The 25,667-nt window shown below is 48.9% G+C and overlaps 1 long non-coding RNA gene across 1 annotated transcript; it reads right to left on the reverse strand.

The window, feature by feature from the left end:
* Positions 1-2,469: 2,469 nt before the first annotated feature.
* On the reverse strand, positions 2,470-5,756 carry LOC142573410 (uncharacterized). Its single transcript, XR_012826311.1, has 3 exons — positions 5,688-5,756; positions 4,914-4,991; positions 2,470-4,144 (listed from the first exon to the last, which is right to left on the reverse strand). It is a non-coding gene; the product is annotated as an uncharacterized LOC142573410 (long non-coding RNA).
* Positions 5,757-25,667: the final 19,911 nt, after the last annotated feature.

Genomic DNA, 25,667 nt, shown 5'->3' on the forward strand with positions numbered 1-25,667 from the left:
AGGGCTGTGGGAAAGTTGCGAGTACACGTGGGTCACCTGTGCTCAGTGGCACCGAGCGGTGCATCGAAATAGCGCACCCACCGGCTTGTTTGAACGACGACGGGCAAAAAACTGACAAATGAATAGAATAAAACGTTAATTTCTCCAAAACTACACTGCAGCAGACAATTGCCTAGTGTGTGTGTGTACGTGTGAGCAGGGCTGAACGTCTCCGTTCAGTGGAGGGGGGGCCCTCATATATAGGGAAGTATAGCGCACATTCTCTCTCTCTCTCTCTCTCTCTCTCTCTCTCTCTCTCTCTCTCTCTCTATATATATATATATATATATATATATATATATATATATATATATATATATATATATATATATATATATCGTGTCATAAGAAGCCAGCAAACAATGACACCAACGACAACATAGGGGAAATTACTTGTACTTACTAACTGAATTTAAGAGATGATAAATTAATGGAAATGAAAGTGGATGAAAAGACAACTTGCCGCAGTTGGGGAACGATCCCACGTCTAGGCATGACGCGTGCGACGCTCTAACCAATTGAGCTACCGCGGCGACGCTTTCCCATCCACATTCTGAGGGTATTTATGTGTTACTGCTAGAACTAACACTCCCAGAGTGCCGCTTGCATTGTCGTATGAAGTCGATGGTATTGTAAAAGAATACGGGAAGTAAAATAATAAATATACATGAAAAAAGAGAACCACCTCCTTTCGTTATATATTGAGACTTCAATTAAGGGTATGTATACGTAATTTTTACCAGGGACATTAGGGCGCACTGACCCGGGTAAGAATGCACTACATATCCCGAACAAGCAACGATACGCAAGAACACGCATATATAGAACGAAAAAGGCGCTACGCGGCACTATAACTCGAAGAGCAATTTCAAGAGCATCTATAGCCCTAGTTTGAGGGAGCACATGTTGCTCCGGTGAGCACATATGTATTTGGTTAAATAATCAAAGCTTTGTGCACAAATTTGAAAAGCCTACTGTCTGCATATATGTGTGCTCGACGTCGCATGTAACTGTTAGTCCAACATAAATTATATAATGAAGAACACAACCGGTAATCTCACTTTTGCATAAGACTGTCACTATCACAGCATAATAGGCCGCGGCCAGACGAGATAGTAGTGGCTTAGCAGTAACTTAGTAAAACCTACTAAGAAACCTTTCTGGCTAGTAAAGGCAGCACTTACTAACTTTGCTAGCCGCTGGCTAGTGCAGAATTAGTAGGAAGGTAGTGAAATACATAGTAAACTAGTCAAGGCGTGCATTGACCAGCTATTTACTAACTTTATTTTTAAGAGTGCACGGCATATACGTAGTTCTATACCGCTGAGCACGAGGTCGCGAGTTCGAATGCCAGCCGAGGCGGCCGCACTTAAACGAGAGTGCAGTGCAAGAACGCTCACGCATGTATTTTCTGACGTGCGTTGGGTGCACGTCAAAAAAAAAAAAAGGCCAGGTAGCCAAAGTTGATACGGAGTCCTCCACTGCAGTGTCCCCCATAATAAACCAGTTTGAGGAAGGTATAGACGGTATAGACCCCATAATTTAGTTGCTGAAAGTTCGAGATTCGCCTCCAAGCGCAGTAACGCACACACATGATTCTTATTTTATGGGTTTTCCTTTTATTCACTTTTCATGCAGCTTGCTGGCGTCCTCCGTATATAGCTGCAGTGCTCCTCGCCCGCATTTGAAGACTACTGCAGTAGCAGTCGACGAGCGCGATGTCGGCAAACCACGTGAACACCATCCCGAATATAGCGTGGCAACGCTTCTATTATGTGTTTCAGGTGTCGATTGCCTACAATTATTGAAAAACGAGAGAGTAAGTTTTGCGGACAGAAACTGATTGCAGTGGTGGACGTCGGAAATGACGCCATAAATCGGTCAGTACGCGCCTTAAATATAACATTCACGAATAAACCTTTATATTTACTATACCTTTAGAGGATACGTTGCAAAGTCGGAATCGAAGCTGGGAATCACGATACTAGCGCGAGCTTCAAGGTATTCGCCCCCAAAACTTGTGGCGAAATGCATTAGCGTCTGTACGATAGTATACGTAAAGCACCAATGAAACTCGTCGCTGATTTTCGGGATGAATATTTTCTAAACTGCCGCTAATCTCAGCATTCTTATGCTAAGCGGACATTCCTTGCGCATACAGGCATTCACAACTGTGCAACGTGCATGTGCGCAAGGTTATTAACTAAACAGTCAATCAGCAAATATTAAACGACTTGTTGACAACTTCCTAGCAATTTCCGATGTGTGCCGCCACCATGAATTTCCAGAAGAGCGATGAACGGAGCTAGCTCGTGGTACATCATCTCAGACGTGCGCTCCAAAGTGACAAGACGACAAACACGTTGAATGAAACACAACCGGCTGCACAGGAAACGCTTCCTAGGTGGTGGTTTGTGATGTGTTCTGTGTGTTCGTCTTTGCTTTCTTACAGCACACGCCTAATATGCTACAAATTTTGGCCAATATTGTTTTGCTCAAATAGTTTATTTTCATAATTCCACACAGTCGTCGATGAAAACGTTCGTACATAAGCGCCATCGAAGACCACTTTCAGGTTTGCGGAGTGGATCAATCAAAAGTTTCGAAGGTACGAACAGTGATAGTTGAGGTGCGTGCAGGGAGTTCACTGCCATTTGCAATACACTTGTTGAGATTTGGCATATTAGAAGACTCTCACGGTACTCGCAAGCACAATGACATAGTCGTCGACCGCACGCATGTAACCCCTCGATAACCACGGAGGAAGAAAAAAAAAATCTAGGAGGGAGCGTGACGGTCAGGCAGCTAGCCTCGGCGAGCTAACCTCATCTGACACCTACCCGTCCTTTCTCTTGAGGTTTACCATGCGCGTTGACTCTTGGGAAATAGGCCCTCCAAGACTGCAGGACCCTTTAAGGCATTGTTTGGTTCGTGGTGACTCATAGTGACGCCTTCGTTGATCGATCCTATCTGTTCGATTTACCCTTTCCTACTCTCAACGCGCTCGTGGGCTAGAAATTACCGCTTGCCTGTCACTTTCCACGAACTTTTCTTCTATATATTTTTTTATGACTACGCTTCGAGATCGTCACGTGACGCTATCGCCTAGTCTTTTTTTTTTCGTTCTTTTTATGCATATAACGTAAAATAAGGTTACTTGGCTCCACGAGTGCAACACACCGTAGGTGTGTGAGTGCTGCCCCGCACACTTGCAGTGCTGCAACCACGTAGTCTGCCTGCTTTAGCTTACTCGTTTACTGTATACACTTGCACACAGTGACTCACAGAATTAACGCGGCCTCCGTTTTCTCAAGTCGCCTTAGCTTTATCCACAAACCAAGTTCTGGTGCACGCTGGGCTTCAGTGAGCTCTATGGCGAGGAGCAACGCAACGCACACCCTTAGCTGTGCACAAAAACGCTCGAATACGTAGACGCGATTCTGGCTCTGTGAGATTCAATCTATTCGCTCGTCTGCTTTTAGCCGTATTGTTACATAAAAGCGGCCACGGCAATGGCAACGCGAAATAGTGCGAGCAAGGAAACGTCCCTATTGGAGCTTTCAGAGAGCTGCTGTTGTCATGGGATATCCGCAGCGGCAGGGAACTATCTATAAGTGTTCTGCCGCACACAGCCACCGTGACCAGTGCTTTGGCTATAGGAGGTGGAATGTCGATGAAAGAAAGCACGGTTCAAATTGATTGCCGCATATTGTTATTACGCCTAGAAGTGGACGCGTGCCTCCCAGAAATCGTGCCCCAGGGAAGAAGATATAAGCAAACATGATTTAAAAAAAAAAAACTGTGTTTCAATTTCAATGCGCTTTTTAAACGTATATACCGTGGATGGTAACGATTGGCCAAGGCGGCAACAGCGTCAAGGATGCAAAACTCCTAATCTTATTTCTGCAGCTCCAACATTACACATTACGTATAAAGGCGCAGATACTGACGAAATACTGTCAACCGAGAAGCAGTCTGAAATTTCAGCAGTAAAAGCACCGAAAATATTAGATAACTAACTGGTTGCGTCAAATCAAGGACAATACATTCGACAATCGTCTGTTTTCAGGCGTTGTCTCCAGAGCTTCCCCGGAAGTGTTCTGGCCTGAAAAGAGAAAGAACAAAGGTGGTATATCAGGCCTTCTTCCACCACTTGTGACCGGCATGCTAATCAGACACAACAAGAAAATTGTTCCAGCAGCTGCAGTACTGCCACTCAAATGAAAATGACATTTGCGCGAGATGGTGGCTACGTGAAGTATACTATATAGCGCACAAGTATATAATGTAGCACCTAGCATAATAAGTTTCAAATAGAAAGAGTTGAAATTTTTAACGGTTTTAACGCGATAGAGATAACAACGCACTTTTTTTATTTCGGAAACGTTTTTCTAGCGGCCGTCGACTTCAGGAAATGTACAGTAATAACCGCTTAGTAAATTCGAACACCCAAGCTGCATTTATGGTCATTTAGATTAGACCATACTAAAAAACTTTATGACACATGTTGCAATTGCGGATTGGAAGCTAGCTGGCCAATGCCCACTTAGTGAAAAATCTCAGACCGGCACCACATGCAAGTCATTCGTCCTGAAACTCTGGCACAAAATGCACGGGCGCTTTCACTTCGCTTTGTGCCACACTGCACGAGAGGGTGTGAGGGGAGGTTCGGTGAAATAATAACTGATTAACAATACATTTATTTCTTCGTAAGCTTGGGGAACGATATCTCGAAATTGGTGCTAGTGTCAGGATATCATAGTAAGCGTGCGTGCCTCGAGCGAAACCACGATTGCATTTAACAAATTTGGCTTTTTCATTTGAAGCACGGGGTGCGCAGGTAGGCAAGGCCACGGTAGGTACAGAATGCCTACTGGTGTAGAGGTCCGCATAGTCTGCGCTGTCCACGCTGGCTTCGGCGAATGTGACGTCATAACTTTCTTCCCCGCCAACTGAAAAAAGAATAAATAAATAGAAATGCAAGAAACAAACAAGGCAAGTTTTCGCCTTTGCTGCAGTTGTAGGTGTGCAGAATTGCTGTCCTTGCTTTACAAACAGGAGTCCATCCTGGTGGAGGCAGGTGCAGCGCCACGGTGATTATCTAACCGGCCACATCATTCCTCCTCCTATAGTTAACCTGACAAATTCTTTCCTTTCTACTGACCTCTGTTCCATTCTTATAGCCTGAAAATATATCCACCTACGGGGACACAAGCGTCTTGATTCCCGGTGTCTGCTCACTTTCCCGTAATCTTTCTCACTGGAAGATTCAGGCTCGAGTGGCCTTTACACCTTTTGACACGTTGAGTTTGTCGTACAGCGCCTTAAGACCGTGAAAACTGTTCGCCAAGGCAGCGGGTGCACATTTGCATTGTCCTGCACCTGGGGTCGAAGAACGACCGAGGGAAAGCAGAGCCGCAGATTATACGGACAGATCAAACGGAAACGTTTGCATACGTTCGTTCGTGCGCAATCAGTGCCATAAGCTGATTCACCAGTTTATGCGCAAAGCTGCACAATTAAATTCAATCACTCTAATATACAGCGTGATAAAAAGAGGACAAGCATGCAGTGGAGTTCTAGCATCTTTTCGTGCATTAGTTGTTTGCGATGGTATACTGCGGTATTGCTCCAGCATCGTAACTCACCTCTGGCTATCGGCTGTGCGAAATTTGCCGGCGCAATGCTGTAGTTTCCGCGAGAAGCGGTGAGTGATTCTGAAAACGGTAGAAAGAAAAACGACGCCGCGTCATTAGCCGGGGACGTGCATTTCACAAGCAACACGAGTTAGGACCTTCATACTGCGTGGAACGTCAACATGTGCCCGCGACATTAAGTAATGCTACACACACACGTGCGTCTACGAATTTCGCCGACTCACAATCACATCGAAAGTATGGCGCGAAGTAATATTAATATATATCGTTCAAGAAATACTAGAAATCGTGAAGCTAAGAGCGTTGGCTGATTACACGTTGTTGTTGTCGTTGTTGTTGAAATCGTTTTATCACAATATTGTAAGGAGAACGGACACGCGGAATCATGGCCTCAAGATCTGCAACGCTATTCAAGGTGTGTCGGAATCCACTGCTTCAGACGACTGATAAAGTGCAGGTACTCCTTTGTGAGGGAACAATCCGCGTATTCAGTCGGCAGCGTACGGCACTCCTGAAAAAGCACTTTTACCGCCCCCCCCCCCTTTTCTTCTTTAAATCTGTTTACAGTTACACTGGTTCCACAAGCAAGTACTGCAGATCTGCTCTCCCTTTCCTCTCGATAAAGCGGGCGTTAAACAATTTATGGTTTTATAAGCCAAAAGCATGATCTTGTTATGAGGCACGCGGTAGTGTAATTTTCTTTTAATTATTGGGTTTTACGTGCCAAAACCACGATTTGATTATGAGGCACGCCGCATGTGGGGGACTCCGGTAATTTGGACCACGTGGGGTTGTTTAACGTGCGCCCAAATCTAAGTACACGGGTGTTTTTGCATTTCGCCTCCATCGAAATGCGGCCGCCGTGGCCGCGATTCGATCCCGCGACCTCGTGCTCAGCAGCCCAACACCATAGCCACTGAGCAACCACGGCGAGTGGGTCAAAGAATAGAAGCACGTAGGAAAAATACCAGGATTTTGCTGACGTTCACTCCGGCCACATCAACCGATTAATCGCGATAAAATCGGTAATAGAAAAGTGAGAGAGTTAGAATGTTAGAGTTAACTTACTGGTAAAAAAATCCCCTCCAGCGCTTGTCGAATGGGTGCCGTAGTGCTACAGTTGACCTGACGAGCCCTCCCCCTCCCCTCACTTCAGCCACTGCCCAGTGCCATTATTTCGAATTTGCTGCAATACTGTTCGTCCAGATTTAACTGTTTCCCGCTCGAAGGGTGCCGCACCTTCATTCTGCTTAGCCAAAACTATGCTGGAGTGAAGCACTCATTATTGCAGGTGGTTGGGTAGCTATCAAGACGAAACGTTACGCTAACATGATCGAAATTAGGAAGAGTACACGTCATTTTACAGAGTACTTCTGGCCCCATTTCTCAGAAATAATTAATGGACACTTCAAAAGGCTGGAGAATAATTTCAGACAACGGCTACCGTCACCCATGGGGCAGGCTCCGCTTTCTGTGAGACCGCAAACGCTAACGTTTTTTGTTTCGTTCTCTTAATGAAAATATTGATTACTGTTTAAGGACCCGCGACATTATCCACGCTTCGCGAAAGAATAATGTATGGCGAAGGTGGCCAGAAGCGTTACACGTTTAATCGTAGTGTTCAAAGTCGTTTGCAGCGGCGTCTAAAGGTGTACTGGAACGGAAGCAGGAAAAATAATGAAAGATCATACTTGCCAGACAATTTTGCTGCCACGAAAAGAAACGTAAAAAAGAAAACGATTGGGTGATCTCCATCGCAATCGATGAACATATAAAAAAAGTTCAAGAGCGGGCTGTTTATGAATTTACTTACGGGTCCACCCTATAAAACAAAATGATGAACTGGGTTAAAGCATTCGATTATAGAAGGCCGTGCGACGTTTTACTTATAGTACGTAAAAGGGGAAAGAGAGGGGGACACTAAATGACAGCCACAAGCAGATGTAGGAGTGCACTTGTGCGAAGTGCGCCAGAAAATGCGCACGCGCCTCCTGGCGCGCGAGTCGAGAAGATAAACCGCTCGCAAAAAAAAAAAAAAAGAAGAAGAAGAGTGCTACCATTAAATAATTATAATAATATAGATGGCATCGCACGATAACAGTACAGCAACGCTGCCGAAACTTGTGTCTCGCGTAAGTCGTGCGTATTTCATTTTGTGATCTAAGGATGAATAACCATTCTAACGCTAACTTTCCTTTAAAAAAGAAGACAAGACAAAAAGAAAACGAAGCGATATAGCCTAAAACACGCCGTTGACGAATGTATTAATGCAAAAATTATTTTTACACTGGCAGCAAACAAGTTAAGGAAGGGGACGGTAGGAGTGGGGGAGGAGCAAGCAACACATAAAAAATGGACGCGAATCACAGCGCGCGTGATTAGCCAAACACGAATAAATAATTACTCTGCAAGCCACCCTGACAGCTCCACAGAATCCATCCTCCTGACCAGTGGATCAGTTTGAACTGTCACGATCTTCTACGCGAAGGCGTTGTCATTGTGGGGAAGGGAGCGTAAAAATCACCTGCGCTACATGGCGGGTTTAACAGACATTCGCTGTGCTTTAGTTGGTAAGCACTCAGGCGCGCATAGGACTACTTTCTTTTTCGTCTTATATAATAATAATAATTCACTTGGCTTTGAACAGCATAACGCTGAACAAGTTGGTAGGGATTCACGGTACGGAAATGACATATGCGTGCAAAAGACAGACACAAGTAGAACAACGCAAACGCCCGACTATCAGCTGAGAGGTCGCACAGTGCCGCAAAAGAAGGAAGACGCAAAACCTATATTTGCACATGCTCAAAAGGAAGGCAGCACAAAGCCTTCAATCATGGACACGCGTAATGGAGCGTAAACGATCGTAAACACTGTCTAACCATTCGACGAACTGACGCGATTGGAAGTGTGCTCCTAATTTGCAAACACCAAAGTTACATTTACACACATGAATGAAGAAGTGCATCTTGCGGTCGAGGCGAGACATATCAGTCAGCCTTCGATTATCTTCAACAAAGAGGAATTTCCACGCCGTTATCTCAGTTCACGAGTGCCCGCGCGTGTCCATGTTTGAAGGGTAGGTGCTGTCTTTCCCTGAGCATGCGCAGACAGGCTTTGCGCTTTCTTTTCCGGCACAGTGTGCTCCACTGTGCTGAAAGTCGGCGTTTCTGCCGTCCTTCACGTTCTTCGTGTCTCCTGTGTGCGGAGCTCCAACAAGCCGATTGTTCATGTTATTCAGCTCGGGAACGTGCCTTTTCGATGTGTCTTTACGCCATAGCCTTCGTTTTAATTTCTTTTCTAATGAACGCGCACATGTACAGAAATAGCCCTTTTCCTTTAATGGAAAGTTAATAAAAATAGTTGCAACGGGTGATTGTTTCTGTTGTGAAATTTCGCGGCCTAAGTCGCAAAGGCTCGTATAGATAATGGTGTTTTGATAGTAAAATATGGGTGCCTCGGCTATCATATTGTTTTCACGAAGCCACCAATGGTGCTCGGGCCTCGACCGTTCACGAACCGTTATGAGCCCGTGCGAAATACGCTTTTGAATTTTCTCACACCTCTGGCTGCTACCGCCGCCCGCGATGTCAAAGTTATTGCGTTTGCCTCTTGGGAAAGCGACACCGAAGGGTGGAGGAAGCAAACACTAAACAAAATTATGTTTAACTGTTACATTTCCCCGCATAGGTAAACTGCGTGGAAGCACTATAATCCAGCGTGGTTAAGCCTTACTTGACAGCCTTCACATCGCGACCGACAGTATAAGCAGCACGTCGCGCGTGCGACAGCTGTGGAGCGCCGTGCGGGCGTGTGCTCACGCATCATCTTAATGATGACGAAGGTGACGGTGCAGATGGCCATGAGGACGAGGGCTGCACCGCCGGCCACGCAGAAGGCCATCATGCCGGTGTCCACGACTTCGCTGTCTCGAGGCCTCCTACGTAGTGCAGAGCAGAAGGGCCGTCGCAAACCATCGCAGCAGTACTACAACTCATCCTCCATTTAACAAAGTCGATGAGACCCTATAGTTAGTTCGTTAACTCGAGAACATCATTAAATCGAAAACAATTACGCGAATAACACAATACTTATACTCGAGAGCGAAACTGTGTAAGTTTACCATGCGTAGGCTTTTGTCAGCGTCAGAGCCGTGTCCGTGTTCTCCTTGTTTCGTGCCATGTGGTAGCGCTGTTATCATCTAACAAATGAGCGCGTTTTATATTTCCTCATAGCAGCCGCCAAACATGATTAACAGGTTGTCGTGTGCTCGGACATGGAACGCCAAATGCGAATGAATCACAAGAGAGAGAGGGAGAGAGAAGGAAAGAAAGAAATGCGTCAGAACCCATCCCATGATGACTGTCGACGGTGATGCTGTAGTATTGATTCAATATAGCGAATTATGTATGAGGCGTGTACTGCAGCGGGACTCCTCTTTCGCGCTTCCCTAAGAACTATTGGCGCAATCTAGTGCCAACGCCGTGAAGCCCGTGCATGGCCTTGTTAGGATTGGGGGTTCAATCTCATCGCTCGTAAGTCGTTATCAAGATTGGAGTCGGGCATGAAGTAGAAGGTAGCTGGCCCATGCCGTCGTCCAACTTATCCACGCTGAGGATGTTGTTGAAGGGAAGGACTGCTTCTCATCGAGAACGAGAAATATGGGTTTATTTACAGTATCTACATCAGTCTAGCATGACTGCGAGATAAAGTACCAGTCTAACATGACTGCTTGAGAGAGTGTACTGAGCATCCGCACAACAGCGGTTTATAAACACTCGGTCCTCGCCCGCTACCCAGGTGACGGAAACGGCCGCCTCTTTGCGCGAGGGCTTACACACACACACACACACACACACACACGCACACACACACACACACACACACACACACACACACACACACACACACACACACACACACACACACACACACACACACACACACACACACACACACACACACACACACACACACACACACACACACACACACACACACACACACACACACAGGTTCACGGAGCCCGCCGATATCCGACTGTCTTCGCAGAATTCGGGGCTTACTGCAAGAACGGTGCGTGGGAAGGGGTCTCCGTCGACGTTCCCACGGCGCTTCCCCGCTCGCGGCAGACCAGGGCGGCGGTGACGAGTGCAGGCACAAAGCCTGCTTCGTCGAACTCGGCTCCAGTGACGGAGAGTTGAGGACGCGCGTATTGTTCTCGACACACAGTCGACTTAGTGACGCCGTGGCTAGAGGTTTGCGGCGACGCTCCAGGAAAAGTTGCCGCCCGCGGTCGCAACTGGTTGGCAAAACTTGCACGTCAGCGGGCCGTTCTTAAGAGCCTCCGAAATGTAAGGCCCGCCGGTGCGTGTGAACGCTGAGAAACGCGTCATGCGACAACCGAGCTCCTCCTTCGCACTTATGTGTGGGCACGCTGCGCCATATAGTGGCACTGCCGAGAAGTCCACGCGTTGCATCCGAGACGAGAAGCGAGGCGCGGCGGTGCCTGCGAACGATGACAATTGTTTCCTCGTTTGCCGCACACACAGTGGCACATACTCAGTGACTCATGTCACCAGATACCCAATGCATTCGTGACGCAGCTTGCTAAAGCGTTGGCGTGAAAAGCGTTCCTTGTTAAGCGGCATATGCCTAGTGCAATTGTGGCGCAGCCTGCAAATGCGCCAGTTTGCTGTCCTAAAGAAATCCTTGTGACGTGGCATCGACTTATCTCGGCATCGGAGAAATTTAAGGAATCTTTTTCGTCATTGTAGAGCGACACATTTCCAGTGGCACATACCTAGTTACCCAAGTTAGCTTGAAAGACGTTCACTGAAGAGTGGCGCAGACCGAGTGGCACATACCCAGTGATCCAAGTCGGCGTCAAAGAGTGCCCTCGAACAGCGGCGTCTAGCCAGTCCCGCATCTTACAGTGACCCATGTCGGCGTGAAAGAGGTTCGTTGAAGGGCGGTACGTGTGCGCACAGTGCCACATAGTGACCCAAGTTGGTCTGACGGTTGGTTTCGAACCTTGATCCCTCGGCACAGCAGCCCGATGCGCTACCCATTCGACCACGGACTACCCAGTGACACAGGTAGACAAGAAAATGGTTACACACACACACACACACACACACACACACACACACACACACACACACACACACACACACACACACATATATATATATATATATATATATATATATATATATATATATATATATATATATATATATATCAGAAACGTTCGGCACGGACAGCAACCACGAGCTCATACCGGTAGCGACGGTGCTGTGGCGCAGGCAGGTTACTCTTCTTCGTTACAATATATATATATATATATATATATATATATATATTATACCGCGGAAATAGCATGAAGTTAGCTAATAACGCTAACGCACTCAAAATTCTGACATAAATAATCTCAGAATGACTATTGACGTTAATGCGATTGGCATTGAAGCAAGGTATAGCGACACACCGTAATGTCACCGCCCAAACGCGTCATGTATGAAGCGTGTGCTACAGCCGGGATCCTCTATCGGGTTTTCCTTCATTGAAGAACGACAGATTCCCAGTGACCCAAGTCGGCGTCACAGAAGTTCATGGCATATAGCGGCACATACCAGTGGTACATAGCCAGCCACACAAGCTAGCATGAGAGGAAAGCGGTTAGATCCGTACATAGTAGATAACGGAAAGGGTGTGAAGTATCCTAAGAATTCTAATCGCATTAAAACGAAGACAGCCCCGACTGTGACTGAAGCTCGTGCTACGCGGCGGAGCAGCACGTGAGAAACCATGTGCAAGAAATAGTTCTGAGGAAGATGACCAGTGTGGCAAGGCCATGGAAACGAAAAAAGATGGTGTCCAGGGTGTGGCAAAAGCCGCTAGCCGAGTTCCTGGCCCAAGGTTGGTGAAGACAGCCACCTCGGCAGAGGCACTACCTGGAACCACTCACCGTAGCCTGCAGATACCAGACGCAGTAAGTGTGCCCAACCCGGCCCCACTCAGCGTCTCCAGCGCCGTGCACAAGCTTATAGCTGGCGAGTACCGTACGCGCATCCAGCCGTTGCTTGTCTGAATGCATCGCGCTGGACGCTGGTGTAACGTCGACTCTTGCCGCCTATGTCTGCTATAGTCCTACGGTGTCTGTGCTCCTTGTTCTGTGACCTGGATAATCCTACTGAATTACTGCCGCTGCGCAAATTATGAGTTATGTCTTCACCATTGTTGTGCATGTTGTACTATTGTTTAAATGCGTTAACATTCCCAGGGTACTTCACGAACATTTCGGGTGCTATGTTTGTATATAGTTATGTTTCTATCTAACCGTTTTCTCGCTTATCTGGGTCACTGGGTAGCCAATGGTCGAATGGATAGTGCATCGGGCTGCTGTGTCGAGGGAACAGGGCTCGAATCCAACACTCGGACCAACTTGGGTCACTCAGTATGTGGTAATGTGCGCTCCCGTGGCGCTCTTCAACGAACTTATTTCATGCGGACATGGGTCACTGTAGATGCGAGACTGGGTAGGTATCGCTGTTCGAAGAAACTACTTGATGTAGATTTGAAGCGCTCAGTGTGTGCCGCTCTGTCTGTACTGGTCCTCAATGAACCTCTCTGATGCCAACTTGGGTCAATGGGTATGTGCCAGTAAGTGTGTGGCGCTCTTCAATAAACTTCTTTGACGCCAATTTGGATAACTATAGTCGAACACAAGTCAAGTAAGCAGTGAAGTCCCGCCCGCGCTCTCATAACCGCCAGCCGGTGTTCCTCCGCGAGGCTGCAAATAGTTCGAACTTCAAACTTTTCCTGTTACCTAAATAACGCGGTAACCACAAAGATAAAATTATAAGCGGGTAATTTTATACCTTTTCACTCGTCTATTACAGTGGAACGGTGAAAGCCTAATTCTTTAGGAGATTGAAATAAAACACTTGCTTCGCTGCAACTTTTTACTGTCAAGTTTCACTTTAGTTGCCATTCAAGTTTCATGAGTAAAACGGACTCAGCAGTGAAATTAACTATACCGTAGACTTTTGAAGAGTGAAATGCTCAGACTCCATACACTTTGTCCGTGTCTGTAGCATACCTCATTGCTTCCGCCGATGAAAAGACTTAAGAACAACAGACGCCCCGGAGGTATCAAGAACGACGCCATTTTGAAAACGTCGCATATCGACGACTTCGTTTGCTTCTGTGATTGGCTAGCGGAGTTGACCTTGGTTGCTAACTGCAGTTTTTTTTTCTAAGTTTTATGCTACTATAGGTATGTCAACTTTCTGTCAACCAAAGTACCAGGCAGGATTCCGTAAAGGCTACTAAACAATACACCATATTCACACTATCAATCAAGTAATAGAGAAATGTGCGGAATATAACCAACCCTTATATATAGCTTTCATTGATTACGAGAAAGCGTTTCATTCAGTCGAAACCTCAGCAGTCATGGAGGCATTACGGAATCAGGGTGTAGACGAACCGTATGTAGAAATACTGAAAGATATCTATAGCGGCTCCACAGCCACTGTAGTCCTCAATAAAGAAAGCAACAAAATCCCAATAAAGAAAGGCTTCAGACAGGGAGATACGATCTCTCCAATGCTATTCACAGTGTCTTTACAGGAGGTATTCAGAGACCTGGATTGGGAAGAATTGGGAATAAGAGTTAATGGAGAATACCTTAGTAACTTGCGATTCGCTGATGACATTGCCTTGCTTAGTAGCAACCCGCCGTGGTTGCTCAGTGGCTATGGTGTTGGGCTGCTGAGCACGAGGTCGCGGGATCGTATCCCGGCCACGGCGGCCGCATTTCGATGGGGGCGAAATGCGAAAACACCCGTGTGCTTAGATTTAGGTGCACGTTAAAGAACCCCAGGTGGTCAAAACTTCCGGAGTCTTCCACTACGGCGTGCCTCATAATCAGAAAGTGGGTTTGGCACGTAAAACCCCAAATATTATTATTATATTGCTTAGTAACTCAGGGGACTAATTGCAATGCATGCTCACTGATTTGGAGAGGCCAAGCAGAAGGGTGGGTCTAAAAATTAATCTGCAGAAAACTAAAGCAATGTTTACAGTCTCGGAAGAGAACAGCAGTTTACGATAGGTAGCGAGTGTTACGTTTCGCCTACGACGCGCGGTATAGCCGGCGCGGATGCAACGGACGCCGGGGCTTCGTTCAAAGCGGCAGACATTTTGGCCCGTTCGGCGCCGCCGCTACGCCTCCCTGCCAAGCGCGTCCAGGCATGTTCCAATGCCACGTGTCTTCATGTGCGTGTGTGAGTGTATGTGCATATTGGTGCCCACGCTTGTCGAAGCGCGGCAGCCGGGGAGAGGAGCTCCCAACAACTGTGAAGCGAGGGGGTCTGACAGGCGCCGACACGACGGCTGCTCCACCTTCTCTTCCCATTGTGCCCGAGTGGCGCCGACACGACGCTGCGCCACCTTATCCCATTGTGCCCGAGCGGCACAGTCACGTGCTCGTCTATAGAGGGGTTCCTTCTTGCCCTCAACTGCGAGAGTATAAAAGCAGCTGCCCCCGGACACCAAAGAGGGCTCCGATTTCTTCTGTTGAGTAACGTGCTCTCCCGTCTCTCTACTTCGGTCGACCTGACCGCCAACTCTTTGCGATGTTAGAATAAACAAGTTGTTTTGTTGTTACCAGTCGACTCATCCTTTGCCGGGACCTTCGGATGCTTCCAGTTGTACCCCAGGCCGCCAGGCCAACGCTACCCTTGGGGGTTGCGACCCAGGTGCAACAACGGGCGTCAGCGCTGAGTTCCCAACAAATCGTGCCAGCGGCGCGATTACAACAACTGTCTGCCAGCGGTGAGATCGCGACAACGGAGGCCAGCAGCGAAGAGATGCAGTTGACTGTATGCTGAGCAGCTCAACGACCATCCGGGAGCAGTGCAACGAGCCCTGTGTGATGACTGGTTGCCTGCAGCGGAACGACTGCGCTGAAGTCTTGGCTGCGAGGTTTGGTGAGTGCGGGACTTTCTTCTTCTGAGCTTTGCCAGGCTTTTGTTAGTGTCAGAAACAGAGCTGGTAATTGTGGTTGTCGTTGCTGCCGGGTTAGTTTGCGGCAAGACAATAGTAGGCAGTAGAGAAAGCAGCATTCAGAGCAGCCATGGATTTGAAGTCGTTGCGCAAACCGAAATTGCTGGAGCTTGCAAGAGAGTTGGGTCTGGATGTCTCGGACAAACTCAGAAAACCAGAACTGCTAAGGGCTATTCTTGAGTTAGAAGCTGAGGATGACGAGCTGTCGGAATGCCTTGAGACCATTGAGGAAAGGGAGACTGCAAAAAGACAGGAGCGCGAACTTAAAGAACAAAAAGAGAAAGAAAAAGAAGAGCGCGACCGTCAACACGCTTTGGAAATGAAGCGTCTCGAGATAGAGATCGAACGCGCTCGTAATGGAATTCAGGCACACGGTGCAGGAGAACGCGTATTGTTCAAAATGACTGACCTGATGCGGCCGTTTAAGCTTGGAGAGGACATTGGTTTGTTCCTGGTTAACTTTGAGCGAACGTGCGAGAAGCAGGGGTTCTCTCGGGAAACGTGGCCACAGCGCTTGCTCACTTTGTTACCCGGCGAGGCGGCCGACGTAGTCGCTCGCTTGAATAGAGAGGAGGCAGAGGATTTCGACACAGTGAAATCGAGTCTGCTACAAAAGTACAGGCTGTCAGCAGAGGCGTTCCGTCGGAAGTTTCGGGAAAATGAGAAAGGCAGAAGTGAGTCATACACAGAGTTTGCGTACAGGCTTATGTCAAACATGCAGGAGTGGCTCAAAGAGAAAGCGTTTGGTGACCACGATAAAGTTCTGCAGTGCTTCGGGCTGGAACAGTTTTATAGTCGGTTACCTGAGAACGTGCGGTACTGGGTCTTGGATAGGCCAGACGTTTGTACGGTGGCTAAAGCCGCTGAGCTAGCCGAGGAGTTTGTGACGCGTCGGGCTCGCGAAACTAAGGACGGTCAAAAGGGTGAATTTGGCTCGAAGTTTGAGAGGCCGAAGTTCACACCCATGAGAGCAAAGGGGAACACACGTAGTGCGGATGCGAGTGAAAACAGTGCGACCGAACCTAAGGAGACGGCGGCAGCCGAAGCCGAACGCAGAAAGCGGTTCGAGATGAGGCAAGCGCGCGTGTGTTACACGTGACAGAAGCCGGGTCACTTTTCGGCGCAGTGTCCGGACAGAAAGCGGTTCGAGATGAGGCAAGCGCGCGTTTGTTATACGTGCCAGAAGCCGGGTCACTTTTCGGCGCAGTGTCCGGAAACAAAACCAAAAGTTGTGTTTTTGTCAATATGCAGCACTGACGAGAACATGAAGCTTCTCGAGCCTTACATGCGAGACCTCCTCGTGAACGGGAAAGAGTGCCGAGTGCTTCGCGATTCCGCAGCTACGATGGATGTAGTTCACCCCTCCTACGTAGAACCCGATATGTTCACTGGCGAGTGCGCATGGATCAAGGAAGCCGTAGAAGCTCATAGCGTGTGTCTGCCCGTAGCAAAAGTGCTTATTGAGGGACCTTTCGGAGCACTTGAAACGGAGGCCGCAGTGTCATCTATGCTGCCCCCTCAGTACCCGTACCTATTTTCGAACAGGTCCGATCACCTCCTGCGCGAGAAGGGGCTTTTGTTTGGTGAGGCTAGCGTTCAGGCCTTAACCAGATCGAAGGTTCGGGAGCTCGCTGCAAAGGCGGTAGTTGCGGGGCCGACGTTATCAAACAATGAAAAAGGGTCAGAGGCGCAGCAAGCCGATATTCAGAGCACGCCCGAACTGAATAAAATTGAGTCTGTAACGTTAAAGGCACCAGATACTGGAGAGGAAATTCCCGATGCGGGAAAGCTAGAAGAGCTATCTGCAGATTTGCTCATCACGCCTACGTCAGATGGACTTAATAGGTTGCTAAAAGTCAGCCGGTCGGCTTTGATAGCCGAGCAAAAGAAGGATGGCAGCCTAGAAAACGTGCGCTGCAATGTCAAGGAAGGTATCGCCAAGAAAAATGCGCGTTTTGTGGAAAGAGGTGGAGTCCTGTACCGGAAGTATCTAGACCGCAGGGGAGTGGAGTTCGATCAGCTGATCGTTCCTCAATGCTATCGTCAGGATCTGTTGCGCTTGTCGCATGGGGGTTCGTGGTCCGGACACCTAGGAGTTAAGAAAACTAAGGACCGTCTCTTGCAAGAGTACTATTGGCCAGGGTGTTTTCGGGACGCAGACCATTTCGTGAGGACATGTGACACCTGTCAGCGGGTGGGCAAACCAGGGGACAAATCGAGGGCGCCGTTGGGATTGGTACCTATCATTACGGAGCCTTTTAGACGGCTCGTTATTGATACAGTGGGACCTCTGCCGGTAACAGCCACGGGGTACAGAGACATTTTGACTGTGATCTGCCCAGCGACAAAGTTCCCTGAAGCAGTGCCGCTTAAAGAACTCAGCTCAGTTGAGATAGTCAATGCACTACTGTCCATATTTGCGCGAGTTGGTTTTCCTGCGGAAATCCAATCAGATCAGGGCACAGTGTTTACTAGCGCTTTGACGACAACTTTTCTCGAAAGGTGTGGGGTAAAGCTGTTACACAGCTCAGTGTACCACCCACAGTCGAATTCCGTTGAGAAGCTCCACTCCGTCATGAAGCGCGTGTTGAGAGCCTTGTGTTTTGAACATCAATCTGACTGGGAGCTGTGTCTGCCTGTGGTGATGTTTGCATTACGGACCGCGCCGCATGCAGCTACGGGGTTTTCGCCAGCTGAACTGGTGTACGGTCGCTCGCTGCGATCTCCGCTTCGCATGCTTCGAGAATCGTGGGAAGGCAGGGGCGACGACCCAGTCGTGGTGGAGTACGTACTTAAGCTCCTCGAACGCTTAAGAAGGGCACAGGAGATGTCAGGTGAAGCAATGGCAAAGGCCCAGCAGAGGGCCAAGGTTTATTATGATCGGACCGCCAGGGCCCGTCGTTTTGAGGTGGGCGATGAGGTCATGATATTGCGCACATCGCTAAACAACAAACTAGACGTGCAGTGGGAGGGCCCAGCACGAATTGTTCAGAAACTGTCGGACGTAAACTACGTGGTGAGTCTGCCAGGAAAGCGGAAAGCACAGCAAGTTTACCACTGTAATCTGCTCAAACCTTATAGACAAAGGGAAGCAGTAGTGTGCATGATGGTAAACGTTCTTGAAGAGCTTCCGGTCGAGCTTCCGGGACTAGGCTCAGTGACGAACAGGAAAGACACCGATCAAGTCATTAGTGATTTAGTCAGTGGAGCATCGCTGTCGCCTGAGCAGAAAACCGAACTACACCAGCTATTACAAGAGTTTCAAGGTCTGTTCTCTGAGAGGCCTGGTAGGACTTCTGTACTTACTCATGACATAGAACTTACCTCCCCAGAGCCAGTACGATCCAAGGCGTACCGGGTGTCACCCCGCCAGAACGATATTATGGAGGCTGAGGTAAAGAAAATGCTACAGCTCGGTGTTATTGAGGCAGGTGAGAGTGATTATACCTCCCCTTTGATTTTAGTTGAGGTACCGGGCAAGGAACCTCGTCCTTGCGTCGACTACCGCAGGCTTAATTCCATCACTAAGGATCAAATTTATCCGATCCCTAACATCGAGGAGCGCCTTGAGAAAGTTAGTAGCGCTCAGTTTATTTCCACCCTAGATCTTGTCAGGGGTTATTGGCAGGTTCCACTTACAGAAGAGGCTAGTAGGTATGCGGCGTTCATTTCACCAATGGGAACATTCCGTCCTAAAGTGTTGAGTTTTGGTTTGAAGAACGCGCCATACTGCTTTTCAAGCCTCATGGATAAAGTGTTGCGGGGACAGCAAGAATTCGCTTTACCGTATCTAGACGACGTGGCGATATTCTCCGCATCCTGGTCTGAGCATATGGCACACTTGCGGGCAGTGCTAACCCGCCTGCGCGAAGCGGGCTTGACAGTCAAGGCTCCCAAGTGCCAGTTAGCGCAGGCCGAGGTTGTCTACCTCGGTCACGTGATTGGTCAGGGTCGTCGCCGCCCCTCTGAAATAAAGGTGGCCGCTGTGCGAGACTTCCCGCCACCGCGCACGAAGACCGATATTCGGTCGTTCTTAGGTGTCGCCGGCTACTATCAGAGGTACATCCCCAGGTACTCTGATATCGCGGCTCCCCTGACGGATGCTCTAAGAAAGACAGAGCCGCAAACAGTCGTCTGGGACGAGACAAAGGAAAGAGCTTTTAGCGCCCTAAAGAGCGCCCTAACAAGCCAGCCTGTGCTACGATCGCCAGACTACACAAAGGGGTTCGTAGTTCAGTGCGATGCTAGTGAGCGAGGCATGGGCGTTGTACTGTGCCAACGGGAAAATGGAGAAGTAGAACACCCCGTCCTGTATGCTAGTCGTAAGCTGACCAGTCGTGAGCAGGCATACAGTGCCACCGAGAAAGAGTGTGCGTGTCTCGTGTGGGCCGTTCAGAAATTGTCATGCTATCTAGCCGGCTCAGGGTTTATCATTGAGACGGATCACTGCCCTCTCCAATGGCTGCAGACCATCTCTCCCAAAAATGGCCGCCTCCTGCGCTGGAGCCTCGCTTTGCAACAATATTCCTTTGAGGTGCGTTACAAAAAGGGGAGTCTCAACGGTAACGCCGATGGCTTAAGTCGAAGCCCCTAACGTAGGAATCAGCCTCAAAATTGTTTGTTACTGATGTTTTTCTTCCTGAGGCAGGATTTTTAACATATTGCTTTTGTTTAGTGTTTCAAAGTGATGACATGCTTTCTAGTGCAATTTTCCAATTTGTGGACGCGTTCTGAGTGCTGCTAGACTACTGTAAGGAACTAGGCAGTGGTATAAAAGGGGAAAGAGCCTGGCAGGGCTTAGTGAGGGTTGTGCCGTGCTTGCTGACTGAGCGGTTGAGTTTCAGCGTAGTTCTAACGCTTGCCGGGAACGAGAACAAAAATGTGAACTCTCCCGAAGTCACTTTGCAGTGTCCCGTGCGAACCTGAACGAGAGAACGAGGCCTTCTCTGTGCGCTGCGCTCAAGAAACGTCGAGGGACGCCCGACTTCGGTTATGAGCATCATCGAGCGACATCCCTCCGGACAGCGGATGCAGTCCCCTGACCATCGGGATCTCCTTCCCCCGGCGGGGCGGTCTGTTACGTTTCGCCTACGACGCGCGGTATAGCCGGCGCGGATGCAACGGACGCCGGGGCTTCGTTCAAAGCGGCAGACATTTTGGCCCGTTCGGCGCCGCCGCTACGCCTCCCTGCCAAGCGCGTCCAGGCATGTTCCAATGCCACGTGTCTTCATGTGCGTTGTGAGTGTATGTGCATATTGGTGCCCACGCTTGTCGAAGCGCGGCAGCCGGGGAGAGGAGCTCCCAACAACTGTGAAGCGAGGGGGTCTGACAGGCGCCGACACGACGGCTGCTCCACCTTCTCTTCCCATTGTGCCCGAGTGGCGCCGACACGACGCTGCGCCACCTTATCCCATTGTTCCCGAGCGGCACAGTCACGTGCTCGTCTATAGAGGGGTTCCTTCTTGCCCTCAACTGCGAGAGTATAAAAGCAGCTGCCCCCGGACACCAAAGAGGGCTCCGATTTCTTCTGTTGAGTAACGTGCTCTCCCGTCTCTCTACTTCGGTCGACCTGACCGCCAACTCTTTGCGATGTTAGAATAAACAAGTTGTTTTGTTGTTACCAGTCGACTCATGCTTTGCCGGGACCTTCGGATGCTTCCAGTTGTACCCCAGGCCGCCAGGCCAACGCTACCCTTGGGGCTTGCGACCCAGGTGCAACAACGGGCGTCAGCGCTGAGTTCCCAACAAATCGTGCCAGCGGCGCGATTACAACACGAGGCACTGGTTGAAGTAGTAAAGGCAAGGCGCAGAAGACCAGGACTCAAGAAGAAGAACACAAACGACAGGACCTGTCGTTTGTGTTCTTCTTCTTGAGTCCTGGTCTTCAGCGCCTTGCCTTTACTACTTCAAGCATGAACCAACTAGCCCAAGCAAGAGCTTTACTTGAGGCACTGGAAGTGGTAAGGGAATACACCTACTTAGGGTAGGTAGTGACCACGGATCCGGATCATGAGACTGAAATAATCAGAAGAATAAGAATGGGCTGGGGTGCGTTTGGCAGGCATTCTTAGGTCATGAACAGCAGGTTGCCATTATCCCTCAAGAGAAAAGTGTAAAACAGCTGTGTCTTACCAGTACTCACGTACGGGGTAGAAACCTGGAGGCTTACGAAAAGGGTTCTACTTAAATTGAGGACGACGCAACGAGCTATGGAAAGGAGAATTATAGGTGTATGGTTTGGTCGAAGTCACGCACAAATTATGATACTCAAATCATAGACAACCAAATAGTTACACTCTGTGACACTTACCCTTTAATGATCAACTGCATAAATGATTGCAAAACCCTTTCTCAATTTAAGAAAAAAATGAAAATGATGCTTTCTTCTCCTGCCTCTTTTGCGAATTGTACCTTTCTTTTATCTTGAGCAAGTGCAATCTGAATGATTATCTACATCATTGTTTCCGTGAATTAGAATGATGTAATCAATGTATAATATCAAATCAAAGGATAATTTGTCATATGTGATAAAGCATTGTTTTTCTGAATTTCCTCTGATTTCATTGATCTTACAATGTAGTGCAGTATTTTGTCATGCCGACCTGCTGTCATAATGTGTGATACCGAGGTGAAGGCCCTGTCAGGAGGCATTGTTGCCTCCTTTTGCCGCGCCTCGTGGACATCCTGTACCACCTATGTATGTCCAAATAAACTGAATTGAATTGAACGTTAAGGGATAAGAAAAGAGCAGATTCGTTGAGGGAACAAACGCGAGTTAATGACATCTTAGTCGAAATCAAGAAAAAGAAATGGGCATTTGCAGGACATGTAATGAGAAGGGAAGATAACCGATGGTCATTAAGGGTTACGAACTGGATTTCAAGGGAAGGGAAGCGTAGCGGGGGGCGGCAGAAAGTTAGGTGGGCGGATGAGATTAAGAAGTTTGCAGGGACAACATGGCCACAATTAGCACATGACCAGGGTAGTTGGAGAAGTATGGGAGAGGCCTTTGCCCTGCAGTGGGCGTAACCAGGCTGATGGTGATAGGTATGTGCCATTGGGAATATGCCGCTCTACAATGACGAACAAGATCCCTTATATTTCTCCGATGCTGAGCGGAATCGAACTGACATCACGAGGGTTTCTCAAGGGCAGCAACCAGACGCATTAGCAGGCTGTGCCACAAATGCACTGGGTATGTGCCACCCTTCAATGAACCTCTAGCCAACATAAGTAACTGAATATGTGCTGTTGTGATCGGCCGATTACCCCGCGAAAACAGTCGCTGACGGAGAACGCGATAATGGGTGTGACCCCGTCCGAGCCATCCCTGACCGTGACGACTCATGACCTTCAATATTTGGCTCTACCGGGAAGAGTTCAACCAGGAGGGGCTCTGCCAGGAGCAGACATTCTTTCCCATTACCTGTCATCCGCCCAAATTGGTGCGTCCGCGCCGGAGACGGGGTCAGTGTGCTTCTCCCCTCTCCCCTGTTCGTGCCCAGTGACGTGTGTGTATTTGGGACAAAGCTCTCTTCGGAGGGAAAGGGCTACCAGCCTCCGGATTGGTGGGACCGATGTCATCTGTCTCCTGATGCCGGATTAGTGGAAGACGACTGGACAATGACAACGGAGAGGTTAAAAGCGGGTACGGACGCTTGGAGAGAGATCGGCAGCTGCAACTTGACCAAGAACATATCCTCTGTTATTCTTGCCGAACTCTTGTACATAATGTAATGTAAACGTGTGCGTTTTAAACGTCTTGGATATCGGACCCAGTACCACGTTCCCTTACTCCTCCACGCTGAATGGACACCACACATCTTCCGACCCCCGGTCGCAAGAGTGCCACTTAGTGTGCGGCAAGCGAGGAAACAATTCTCAGCGTTGGCACGCACTGGCGTGCCACGCTTCTCGTCTCGAATGCCATGCGCGAACTTCTCGGCAGTGCCACCAGATTGCGCAGCGTGTCCAGAAAGAAGCACGAGGGAGGAGCCCGGTTGCCGCATGACGCGTTTCTCAGCGTTCGCACGCACCGGCGAGCCATGCATTTCGGAGACCACGCGCAGGCTTCGCGGCGGCGCATGTAGATGGCACTGAGTGTTATTACAGAAGCGCGAAAGAGAAATCCCGCTGCAGTACACGCGTCATACATAAATCATTTCGATGGTGGCAATACGTTGTGTGGCTATATTGATTCAATGCTAAACGCAATACCATCGACAGTCATCGTGCGATGGGTTCTGGCGTATTTTTTTCTTGTGTATCACTGCCTTTATTTACGTTCTGTTAATACATGTGTAAAGTTCGTGTAAATCGGCCTCACCATTTATCTTTGTTTATCGTTGCCTTCCTGTAAAAGACCAAAACCAACATGAATCATCTCCGGCCCTTGTGACATAGGTCAGTGACGTCCAAAACGAGCAGTTTCGTATAAAGACGAATGGTTCACCTCAAAATGGGATGATACTGTATTTTTGTAGCAATACGTGAATAAGTTTCAATGGGTTTTGAACGCAATATGTTTTCTGTGACCCATTCCTTTACTCATATTTTCCCACAGTGCTTCGTTAAATCGAGACGCTGAGTTAATTTCGTTGGTTCAAGGTTTTCAACGCATTAGGCTGTATGAGTATGTGCGAAGGAATCGAAATCCCTTCGTTGAACAGAATATTTCTTAAAATCATCCCGATTTTGTATACTGTTTGGATCGGGACTCTGGTACGATCTGTTGGGAACTCGGCGCTGACGCCCGTGGTTGTACCTGGGTCGCAAGCCCCAAGGGTAGCGTTGGCCTGGCGGCCTGGGGTACAACTCGAAGCATCCGAAGGTCCCGGCAAAGCATGAGTCGACTGGTAACAACGAAACAACTTGTTTATTTTAACATCGCAAAGAGTTGGTGGTCAGGTTTGACCGAAGTAGAGAGACGGGAGAGCACTTCACTCAACAGAAGAAATCGGAGCCCTCCTCTGGCGTCCGGGGGCAGCTGTTTTTATACTCTCGCAGTTGAGGGCAAGAAGGAACCCCTCAAAAGACGAGCACGTGAATGTACAATGGGCTAATGGTGACGCACACTGTCGTAGCGATGCCGTAGCACCATGTCGTGGCGCTGCGCACGATCTCGTAGCACCTGGTCGTGGCGCTGCGCAGCACACTGTCGTGGCGCTGCGCAGCATACTGTCGTGGCGCTGCGCAGCACACTGTCGTGGCGCTGCCGGTCGGACACAATGACTGTAACGAGAAGATGGTCCCTGCTTTGGCATCGCCTGTTTCGGGCACAATGACTGGAACGAGATCCCTGCTTTGGCATCGCCTGTTTCGGGCCCAATAACTGGAAGGAGATCCCTGCTTTGGCCTCGCCTGTTTCGGGCACAATGACTGGAACGAAATCCCTAGGCGGTCGCATCGCCGCAGACGCGCCTGGAAACACCTGGCGATGAGTGTTGCGGTGACGACGATCGGGCCAAAATGTCCGCCGCCCCGCCGCCGTCGCGCCGGCAAAACCACGTGTCGCAGGCGAAACGCAACAGACCGCCCCGCCGGGGAAAGGAGATCCCGATGGACAGGGGACTGCATCCGCTGTCCGGAGGGATGTCGCTCGATGATGCTCATAACCGAAGTCGGGCGTCCCTTGACGTTTCTTGAGCGCAGCGCACAGAGAAGGCCTCGTTCTCTCGTTCAGGTTCGCACGGGACACTGCAAAGTGACTTCGGGAGAGTTCACATTTTTGTTCTCGTTCCCGGCAAGCGTTAGAACTACGCTGAAAACTCAACCGCTCAGTCAGCAAGCACGGCACAACCCTCACTAAGCCCTGCCAGGCTCTTTCCCCTTTTTATACCACTGCCTAGTTCCTTACAGTAGTCTAGCATCACTCAGAACGCGTCCACAAATTGAAAA

Source organism: Dermacentor variabilis, chromosome 1 (genome assembly GCF_050947875.1).
Source record: "Dermacentor variabilis isolate Ectoservices chromosome 1, ASM5094787v1, whole genome shotgun sequence".
Lineage (NCBI taxonomy): Eukaryota > Metazoa > Arthropoda > Arachnida > Ixodida > Ixodidae > Dermacentor > Dermacentor variabilis.